Raw genomic sequence first — 10,652 nt, forward strand, 5'->3', positions numbered from 1 at the left:
TTTTGAGACGGAGTCTCGCTCTGCCGCCCAGGCTGGAGTGCAGTGGCGCCATCTTGGCTCACTGCAAGCTCCGCCTCCCGGGTTCACGCCATTCTCCTGCCTCAGCCTGCCGAGTAGCTGGGACTACAGGCACCCGCCACCTCGCCCGGCTAGTTTTTTTTGTATTTTTTAGTAGAGACGGGGTTTCACCGTGTTCGCCAGGATGGTCTCGATCTCCTGACCTCGTGATCCGCCCGCCTCGGCCTCCCAAAGTGCTGGGATTACAGGCGTGAGCCACCGCGCCCGGCCTCTGATAAATATTTTTCATATGGCCTGGGCCCTGACCACCAGGATCTGGTGTTCAATCAGACATAGAGTGGTATCTTCTCATGCTGAAGCAGAAACTGACCATGTGGATATTTGTATTAGTCCATTTTCATACTGCTATGAAGACATACATGAGACAGGGTAATTTATAAAGGAAAGAGGTTTCATGAACTCACAGTTCCCCATAGCTGGGGAGGCCTCACAATCACGGTGGAAGGCGAAGGAGGATCCAAGTCACGTCTTACACGGCAGCAGGCAGAGCGCGTGTGGAGGGGAACTCCCCTTTATAAAAACATCAGATCCCGTGAGACTTATTCACGATCACAGGAACAGGGGGGGAAAACCCCACCCCCAGGATTCAATGACCTCCCACCAGATCCCTCCCATGGCACGTGCAAATTATGGGAGCTACAATTCAAGATGAGATTTGGGTGGGGACACAGCCAAACCCTATTAATATTCTAAGGGCTGGTTTGCCTGGTGATGGTCCTCAGAGGTGACTGAAGGATCCTCTTGTGGCTACAGGGAAAGAAGAATGGTTCCACGAAGTCATACACACAGACTCAGCACAGGGCCTGGCACACACTGGGCACCAACAAATGTGAGTCATGAAGTGATGAGGACAGCACAGCACAAAGCAGGGAGGAGGTGGGGACAGATCAGGTGCTACGGGATAGACCACGTCCCCCTCCAAATCCACACGCTGAGGCCCTGACTCCCAGCAGCTCAGAAAGTGACTGCATTTGGAGAAAGGAACTTTAACGATGTAATTAAGTTAAAATAAGGTCATTATTGTGGCCCTAACCCAACAGGACTGGTTTCCTTATAAGAAGAGGAGGTGAAGGCCGGACGTGGTGGCTCACGCTTGTAATCCCAGCACTTTGGGAGGCCAAGGCGGGTGGATCACCTGAGGTCAGGGGATCGAGACCAGCCTGGCCAATATAGTGAAACCCCGTCTCTACAAAAAATACAAAAATTAGCTGGGCGTGGCGGCGCGTGCCTGTAATCCCAGCTGCTCGGGAGGCTGAGGCAGAAGAATCACTTGAACCCGGGAGGTGGAGGTAGCCGTGAGCCAAGATCGCACCACTGCACTCCAGCCCAGGCGACCGAGCAAGACTCTGTCTCAAAAAAAAGAAGAGGAGAAGAGGACACAGATGTGCACAGAAGGATGACCCTATGAGGACGCAGGGAGAAGACACCATCTACAGCCAAGGAGAGAAGAAATCAGCTCTGCCCACATCTTGATCTAAAACTTCCAGTCTCCAGAATTATGAGAAAATCAACTTCTGGGAGCCCCTACAGGCCTCCCAAGCCATGGAACTTTGTTGTGGCAGCCGGAGCAAATACACCACGGGAATAGCCAGTGCCCCATCCTGCAAGTCTAGGAAATTAAGAATCTTCCACTCATTTAACACAATCCAAGCAGCGCTGGGCTCAGTGGTTGCTAAACTGTTTTCTGATCTTACCCTCTGGAGAGGGTACAAATGACCCCCAAAGTGGCCACAAATTCTTCCAGATCCTGTATGGTCACTCATTTGCTACCCCTCTGGTCAAGAGGTTGGAGTTTATCTCACGTGGCTTCCATGCAACTTGCTGTGGCCCCTGGGGCGTCAGGAAACATGGGACCTCAGCTTCCACTGGAGCCCCTGAAAAAAGGATCCATGCTGGCCTGCTGTAGACAGACAGCCCCGCCAAAAGCCAGCACCAAGCACCAGCCACGCAAGAAAGGCCATCCCAGGCCATCCAGCCCCAGCCAAGCTGAAGCCACATGAGTGACCCCGGCATGACCAGCAGGAGCACTGAGGGGCTGAGCCCAGGGATGATCCATCAGGCTGAGGTGTCCCCACGGCTAGGCCACAGCCCCCAAGTACTCAGGCAAGCACAAATCCAGTCGCTGCTGTGACTTGAGGTGGAGGAGTTTACCCCGAATAATCTGGGTGGGCCTGATCAATTCATTGAGAACAAGAAACTCCGCCTGCGGACTGCAGCGCCAGCTCCTGTCGAGTCGTCCCGGCTGCCTCTGAGGAAGGTTTGCCCTGCAGTTTGGGACTTGCCTCACCAGACCCCACCATCACATCAGCCAGTGCCTTGCAATAAATCTCTTTGAATGCTGATATTTCTATCTATTGGCTATTTCTCTGGAGCACCCTGTCCTCTTGGTTGGGCTGGGGGCTCTGCTTGTGCTTTTGTCATTCCCTTTGCTTCCCTGCGCCTGGAGACTCTGTGCTCTGTCATCGTTGCTGGTCCGGTTCCTGCCCACCCTGCTCCTCCAGGGCATCCTACAAATGTCCTGTGCCACCGCCTCTCACAGAGTTGGCAGGAGCAGCGTGAGGATTCATGACCATGCCTCAATCCTGAATTCCCCTCACCCATTCCTCTCTGGATGCAATCTCACTACTTTGTCTTACTTCCCCTGTTTCAGAGGGCTGAGATTCACCATTCTGCGGTGCACATGCCTCCATGAGCAGCATTTACACAGGACAGGAGCCTCTAAAGGCAGTGACCGCAGGATTCAACTTGTACTGAACCCAAATAAATATTAATGTGAGGCCAGGCACAGTGGCTCATGCCTGTAATCCCTGCACTTTGGGAGGCCGAGGCAGGCAGATCACTTGAGGTCAGGAGTTCGAGACCAGCCTGGCCAATGTGGCGAAACTCTGCTAGTAAAAATATAAAAGTTAGCTGGGCATGGTGGCGTACGCTTGTAATCCCAGCTACTCGGGAGGCTGAGGCAGGAGAATCGCTTGAACCCAGGAGGCAGAGGTTGCAGTGAGCTGAGCTAGCACCACGGCACTCCAGCCTGCGCAACAGAGCAAGAGTCCATCAAAAAAGAAAGAAAGAAGAGGGAGAGGGAGAGGGGGAGGTAGAGAGAGAGAGAGAGAGAAAGAGAGAGAGAGAGAGAGAAGGAATATGAATGTGAGGTTGATGGCAGGCTTTCCTACTGATGTAGCAGGGACATGGAAAGTACAAGGTTTCAGCCTCAAGGAGGAATATCCTATAAACATGCCTCAAAAGACAGTGACCATCCCTGCCAGCATCAGGAGTCCATTCTTTCCAAACACACAGAGTCCAGCAAGGACAAGCCAGGCCACAGGAGCTGAGGCTGCCAAAAACACTTCTGTGCCTTGTGAGTTAAATTAACATCATGTTGATGCACAGTGGCTCACACCTGCAACCCCAGCCCTCTGGGAGGTGAAGGCAGGAGGATCTCTTGAGCCCAGGAGTTCAAGACCAGCCTGGGCAATATAGTGAGACCCCCAATTTCTACAAAAATAAAAATATTAGCCAGGTCTTGTGGCACACATCTAGTAATGCCAGTTACCTCAGAGACTGAGGCAAGTGGATCATATGTGCCCAGGAGGTCAAGGCTGTGGTGAGCTATGATCACACCACTGCACTCCAACTTGGGCGACAGAGCAAGACCCTGTCTCCAAAAAAAAAAATAAACATCATGGCTTGGTGCAGTGACTCATGCCCGTCTGTAATCCCAGCACTTTGAGAGGCCAAGGTGGGTGGATCACCTGAACTCAGGAGTTCAGGACCAGCCACATGGCAAGACCCCCATCTTTACTAAAAAAATACAAAAATTAGCCAGGCGTGGTGGCATGTGCCTGTAATTCCAGGTATTTGGGAGGCTGAGGCAGGAGAATCACTTGAACCTGGGAGATGGAGGCTGCAGTGAGCGAAGATCGTGACACTGCACTCTAGCCTAGGCAACACAGCGTTTCTACAGAGAAACTTTTTTTTTTTTTTTTTAAATAAATGCTACTCACAGCAGCAGAAGCTAAACACTGGAAACAACTCACCATCTATCAGCCATGGTCTGGTAAATAATCTATAAACTATGGAGCACCACACCCCAGAATACCAGGGAGAGGTTTAGCAAAGAAGGCAAGGCTCTCCATTGGATGGAGAGTGACCTTCTGGCCATACTGCTAAGAAAAAAGGCCCAGCATGGCTGGGCGTGGTGGCTCACACCTATAATCCCAGCACTTTGGGAGTCCTGAGGTCGGGAGTTCGAGGCCAACCTGACCAATATGGAGAAACCCCATCTCTACTAAAAATACAAAATTAACCGGATGTGGTGGCGCACTCCTGTAATCCGAGTTACTTGGGAGGTTGAGGCAGGAGAATCGCTTGAACCCGGGAGGCAGAGGTTGCAATTAGCCGAGATTGCGCCATTGCACTCCAGCCTGGGCAACAAGAGGGAAAATCCTGTCTCAAAAAAAAAAAAAAAAAGGCCCGGCACAGAGCGGCTTGTGGTGGCGTGCCACTGTGCCTGTGATAGAAAGAAGCAAGCAGGAGGGCAGCTATGAGAAATGTCCTGAGGCCCCTTGCTAGGATAGGCACACCTCTCTGGATGCAACCCCAGGAAGAGACAGCGCTTGCTGCCTGCAGAGTGGGGAACTAGGTTGCTGGGGACAGGGAAGGAGGAAGGCTTTTCAGTATATATCCTCCTGAACCTTTGTTTTTGTTTGTTTATTTTTTTCTGAGACAGAGTCTCACCCTGTCGCCCAGGCTGGGGTGCAGTGGCGCAATCTTGGCTCGGTGCAACCTCTGCCTCCCCGTTCAAGCAATTCTCTGCCTCAGCCTCCCCGAGTAGCTGGGATAACAGGCACCTGCCACCACACCAGCTAATTTTTTTGTATTTTTAGTAGAGATGGGGTTTCACCATGTTGGCCAGGCTGGTCTTGAACTCCTGACCTCATGATCCACCTGCCTCAGCTTCCCAAAGCGCTGGGATTATAGGCGTGAACCACCATGCCCGGCCTTCTTAAACGTTTTTATTTCGTCACCTGGGCGTGCCCCACTCTCGTGGCTGAGCTGATAGCCACCAAGACGGATGGTGGCGGAGGAGACGCAGCCTCACTGGCGAGGTGCCACCCTGCCCCAGTGGGAGCCTAGCCTCAGACCCTCACTCACGCAGGGAACCTGGACACGCTCTGGGCTGCCCTCTTCTCACCTATAAAACAGGATTTCCCAGTCCCTTCTTCTAAACTTCCCTGACTCCAACTGCAGTTCTTCTATTCGTGAGAGTTTTGCCAACAACAGTGGAAAAAAAGGGTCTTTTTTTTTTTTTAAATAGGAATTTCTTGGACAGATCTTTACACTCTCCCACCAAAAAGCAACAGGATCTTTCTTTTTTGTGTGTGTACATTAAACAACATTTCTATGTTTGGGTTCTTTCAGACAAGAAGTAACTCAGCTGACGAAGGTGGTAAAATAGAACAAGCGTTCGATTTACAGGGGGTCTTGCAATGCAGTTCTCCAATCTTTAAACCCATGGGTTGTCCCCAAAGGATAACAGAGGATGTTGAGGCTACCTCCAGGAGAGAGGAACGATTAACAGACTCAGGAACTGTGCACTTGTTCTCATCATTTAGAATCCCTGAACCATTTGTTTCTAAGTAAGGGTTTCACTCCTAGATTTTAGAGCTTTGTGAGTGGATGGTATTGTTTGTTTTTTGTTTGTTTGTTTGTTTGAGATGGAGTCTCGCTCTGTCACCCAGGCTGTAGTGCAGTGGTGCGATCTTGGCTCACTGCAACCTCTGCCTCCCAGGCTCAAGCAATTCTCTGCTTCAGCCTCCCAAGTAGCTGGGATTACAGGTACACGCCACCAATCCCGGCTAATTTTTGTACTTTTAGTAGAGGTTGGGTTTCACCATCTTAGCCAGGCTGGTCTTGAACTCCTGACCTCATGATCCACTCGCCTCAGCCTCCCAAAGTGCTGGGATGACAGGTGTGAGCCACTGCGCCTGGCCTGTTATTTTTTAAATTGTGAAAATACTGCATTTCACCCTGGAAACTTACGCTCATAAAACTGTTTTGCACTGTAACAATTCTGCAACAGACACCAGACAAAGGTCTTGGAAAAAGCCAAGGTGGCATGCGCACTGAACTGCTGGACCAGCTGAGCATCAGGTTGCTCAGACAACACTAGATCACTTGCAATTACTAGAGTTACGGAGAAGGGAGGACAGAGGCAACCCCATCTACCCAGGTGTGAGTGTGAATTAGTGCAGACCCTCGGAGGGCAGTTTGGTAATAGCTAATTAAAAAAGTAGAGCCACGTATCCTTTTTTTTTCTTTCTCCCATAGAGAAGACATACCCCTTTAATACAGCTCTGTGCATGCTACTCTGTAGATACGCTGGTACTTTGCATATGGGAAGACAAAGATGGTCACTGCTGCACTGTTTTAATAGTAAGAAATCAGGGACCGATCGGATTGCAAAATTAATAAATGACACCCTTTAAAAGAAAAGCTTCATGTAACGGAGACCTCCCGCAACGGGACTATCATCATAAAATGAGCTCATTGTCCATTTCCCACCTCCTGTAACTGTGTTCCTTAACCACCCCCTGCCTCCAGGATCCATGGCGGGGTTGGGGGGCCTCCAGCCTGAGCCTGTCTTTAGGTGTGCTGCAATGGGCTAGGTGGCCTGGTGGGTGACGGTGAGGGGAATCCGAAGAGCATAAGGGGTTGCTCCAGCCTTTGACCCTGGAAGGCCTCCTGAGAGCAGGCTCTCCACCACTTCCATAACAGCCTGCCCGTTTGCCCCTCCCAGGCAAACATGGGAAACAGCAGGACCAGGCTCCACAGCCCTGTACCTGATACAGTTCGTATTCATCTGCCTCATGTGCACAGCCAGGGATTGGGCAGGCTGCCCTTTGTCTCAGCGTTTAGAAGGTGTTCTAAACGCTGAGAGCCCTGGGCTGCCTCTGGGGTATATTGGGTCAGGAACCAGGGGCGGACATTTGCATCGTGTGTCCAGGGGTCCTTAAGCAAACTGAATTCTTGAGGAATCCTGCAAGCGCCTGAACTGTGCTAATTTTTACTTGAGTTCTGATACACAAGCACGGTCTATCTCGCATACATAATATTTATCTATTACACACAAGGAAACGGCATAACATTAACACAGCTAGCCTGTACGTCACACCTTAGTCTTGCAAATGTGCAGAGGAGCTGGGGGCAAACTATGACATAAGGTATTAAATGTGATGTAAATGTGTGATGTATTTTAAATCCTGAGTGTATCCCATGTAGACCGGCTGGTGGTGGTATCTGGTTCCTCCTTTTAGCCAATGCCACTGACGGCAGTAGGGAAACAGCACTTTTAGAAAATCTAAGAGCTTTCTGAAACTATTTGGTAAGAAGTAACTACTGTTATCTAGTTTTAGCTGCCAAATCCAGGGTCACTGGATTGATCGCAATTCCTGACTTTTCCATCGACTTCAGAGTGAGTCATTCTTTGCTTTGGCATCTTTTATTTTCTTTTTTTTTTTTTTTTTTTTTTTTGAGACAGAGTCTCGCTCTGTCGCCCAGGCTGAAGTGCAGTGGCGCGATCTCGGCTCACTGCAAGCTCCGCCTCCCGGGTTTACGCCATTCTCCTGCCTCAGCCTCCCAAGTAGCTGGGACTACAGGCGCCCGCCATCTCGCCTGGCTAGTTTTTTGTATTTTTAGTAGAGACGGGGTTTCACCATGTTAGCCAGGATGGTCTCGATCTCCTGACCTCGTGATCCGCTCGTCTCGGCCTCCCAAAGTGCTGGGATTACAGGCTTGAGCCACCGCGCCCGGCCAACATCTTTAATTTTCGATCCACAAGCATAGCGGGAAAATACTTATGCTTTCTTAGTAGTGTTTCAGACATGAATAAGTTAATACTTATCCTTATCACTTGCATAGAAAGGAACTCAGTACTATACAAAGTTTGTACTCTCTGAATGTCTTCCTCTGTGCCTGGATTTTTAGTATCTTTTTTGTATGTGTTTTAAACATTCTCGTATATAATTACGCATAACTGTGAGCATAGGTAAACTATTCATGGTCCAGGATTAATTTATGTAACCATATTACTTTCACTTAAAATATGTTTAAAGCAGATCTCTCTCGTTCCTGTGGACCTGCACAGTGTCAGGTACAGTGACCACCAGCTACATGTGGCTATTCTCACTGAAATGAATTAAAATGAAATACAATTTAAAATTTGATCCTTCAGTGGCACTAGCCACACTACCAGTGCTCAGCAGCCACAGATGGCTAACCGCCACCGCACTGGACGCAGTGGACGGAGGCTCTGTCCATCCACTTCCATCACCCACACAAGTTCCACAGATGGAGCTGCTGCTACGGTCTTATACTACTGGGTATCTAGTAGTGCCCACCTGATAGTACATGCTAACTATCTGTCGAATGAATAATACAATAATTAGTTTTAACTTGTCTTAATAATTCTTAAAATATGACAGTCAAAACGGAAGACGTCCGCTTGTTTTAAACAGTTGGGTTAGCTGGGGTCATTCCTCCCTTCTGCCTACTCCCAGCTTTGTTTTTAGGGAATGTGCCACAGATTTTGGATCACACACTCCCAGTATGTATCTGATTATTTCATTCTGGCCAAATCTGTTATATTTGTTTCTCCAAATGAATTATCTAAATATTATTTTACCCAAACTGAGTGTTTGCAGTTGGGTAGATGACGTACATGTTAAACCTTCCAGGACGCTAATTTATTTTTCAATGTGTTAGTATCAAATTCTAGCAAATTTATTTCTTAGGCAAAGAAATCATTCCCTTTTCAAAGCCTTCTTTTATTTAAAAAGAAATCAAGCAAGTATCCCAGCATACCATGGGTCAAAGAGGAAACTGGAAACTTCCAGGGCAAAATCTTAGACCCAAGATGAATTCTGCAAGGAAACCTGATGTGAAACTGATCCAGCTATTTGTAGGATTACAATAAATACACCTTTGCCCTCAACTCCACAATTTACTGCCAAACTGCACAAGACAGGGATACAAAAGGAGCCGGGCGGAGAGGCTGTTAGCGGATCCCTTCACTCCAGAGGCCAGTTTTAACCCAACACAAGGATTCTTTACTGCCTCTGTCCCTGAGTAAGCAAACACCTTCCCCCCAAGGACGTTTCCCTTTCTCCTGCCCTCTTTGCAAACAACATCTGAATTTGCACGTTCTCTCCAGGAAATCGAATGTAACTTACCTAACCAAAGAAGCTGAAGAACGCGCCATAAATGGAAAGATCGGTTCCTACACTTCAGTATTTTCTCCAGTAGGCCTTTCTGTTAAAACAAAAAAACACATTTCTCCTGCAGAACCCTTTATAAATATGGTTTTGATGATCACAATTACATTGAGACACTCTCCTACAACAATAAACGACTTTTGGATCTGCTCAACAGAGAACTTTGCAGCTGTGTTCAAGTAAGCAACAAAAGCAGAGTGAACTTTCATGGAGTTAGATTGCATTGAGACGAATAAAGTTAAGGTTCAGGTCTATCTCTTTCATTACGTGTTTCAGTTGTCCTGATTCAAAATCTAAATAACTTAAAGGGTGATTGTTCATGGAATTAGAATCTTAACACCGGAATAAACGAGTAGCCTGAGGACTACGATCCCAGGGAGGACAAGGGGTCACCCCCACTTTCCTAACGTGGCCTGACCCTTTTCTACCGCGGACAATTGATCCGAAGGACGCCGGCTGTCCAGCCCTGGCGGGCCACTACTGACCTAGTCCTAAGTTAGGAACAGCCCTGCAAACCGTCCCCTCCCCCTCCACTTCATCAAAATCGGGGAACAAATACAGAAAAGGTGCAGCTGGCTTTCTACCTACACTTGCCCTAAAACTCGGGGACTGGATCCACTTTTCATAGCTGTTTAATAAGAACTCCGGGCAGTTCGTATTACTTCTTTCTTAGAGTGCTTGGTAGTTTCAGTTAATGCATTTTCCTCTCTCGCCTTTGAGGGGAAAAGCCTGGGCTGCCGGGGTCTGTGGGCCCCTCCCCCGGACTTCATCTTCCTTTCCTCCCCCAGCCCCCGACCCGTTATGCTCTAGTCCAAAACAGAACGACTCCCCCACCGCCGAGGAAAAGCCGGGGAAGGGTGGGGCCCCGCGCGCCCCGGAGGAGCGCCCCTCGAAGGCGGAGGCAGGAAGCAGCCGCCGCGGCCCGTCCCGCTTCCCTCCCTTAGAGCCAGAACAATGGCTTTTTGCCCGGAAAACGGAGTTGGGAGCAAGGCCGGGCGCGCCCCGGGGACCACGCGGTACTCGGTGGGCGCCTCAGACCCGAAGCCCCTAGGAGCCTCCTCCCCCAGCCAGGTGCCCGCCCGCGCCCCCAACCCCGCGCCCCCTCCCTGGCCAAGGCCCCGGCCCCCGCCCCGAACCCCGCGCGGGACCCCCCGCCGGAGCGCGACTCCCAGCCCGCCGCGGACAATGCACGCCCCGCCCCGCCCCGCGCCCGCCCCCCCTCGCTGATTGGCCCGCACGGGATTTGGGCAGCGCGCGGGGGCGGGCGGCGGGCCTGGGCGCGGGCGCGGAGCGGCGGTGCGCGTG

Source organism: Piliocolobus tephrosceles, chromosome 16, assembly GCF_002776525.5.
Source record: "Piliocolobus tephrosceles isolate RC106 chromosome 16, ASM277652v3, whole genome shotgun sequence".
NCBI classification, from domain to species: domain Eukaryota; kingdom Metazoa; phylum Chordata; class Mammalia; order Primates; family Cercopithecidae; genus Piliocolobus; species Piliocolobus tephrosceles.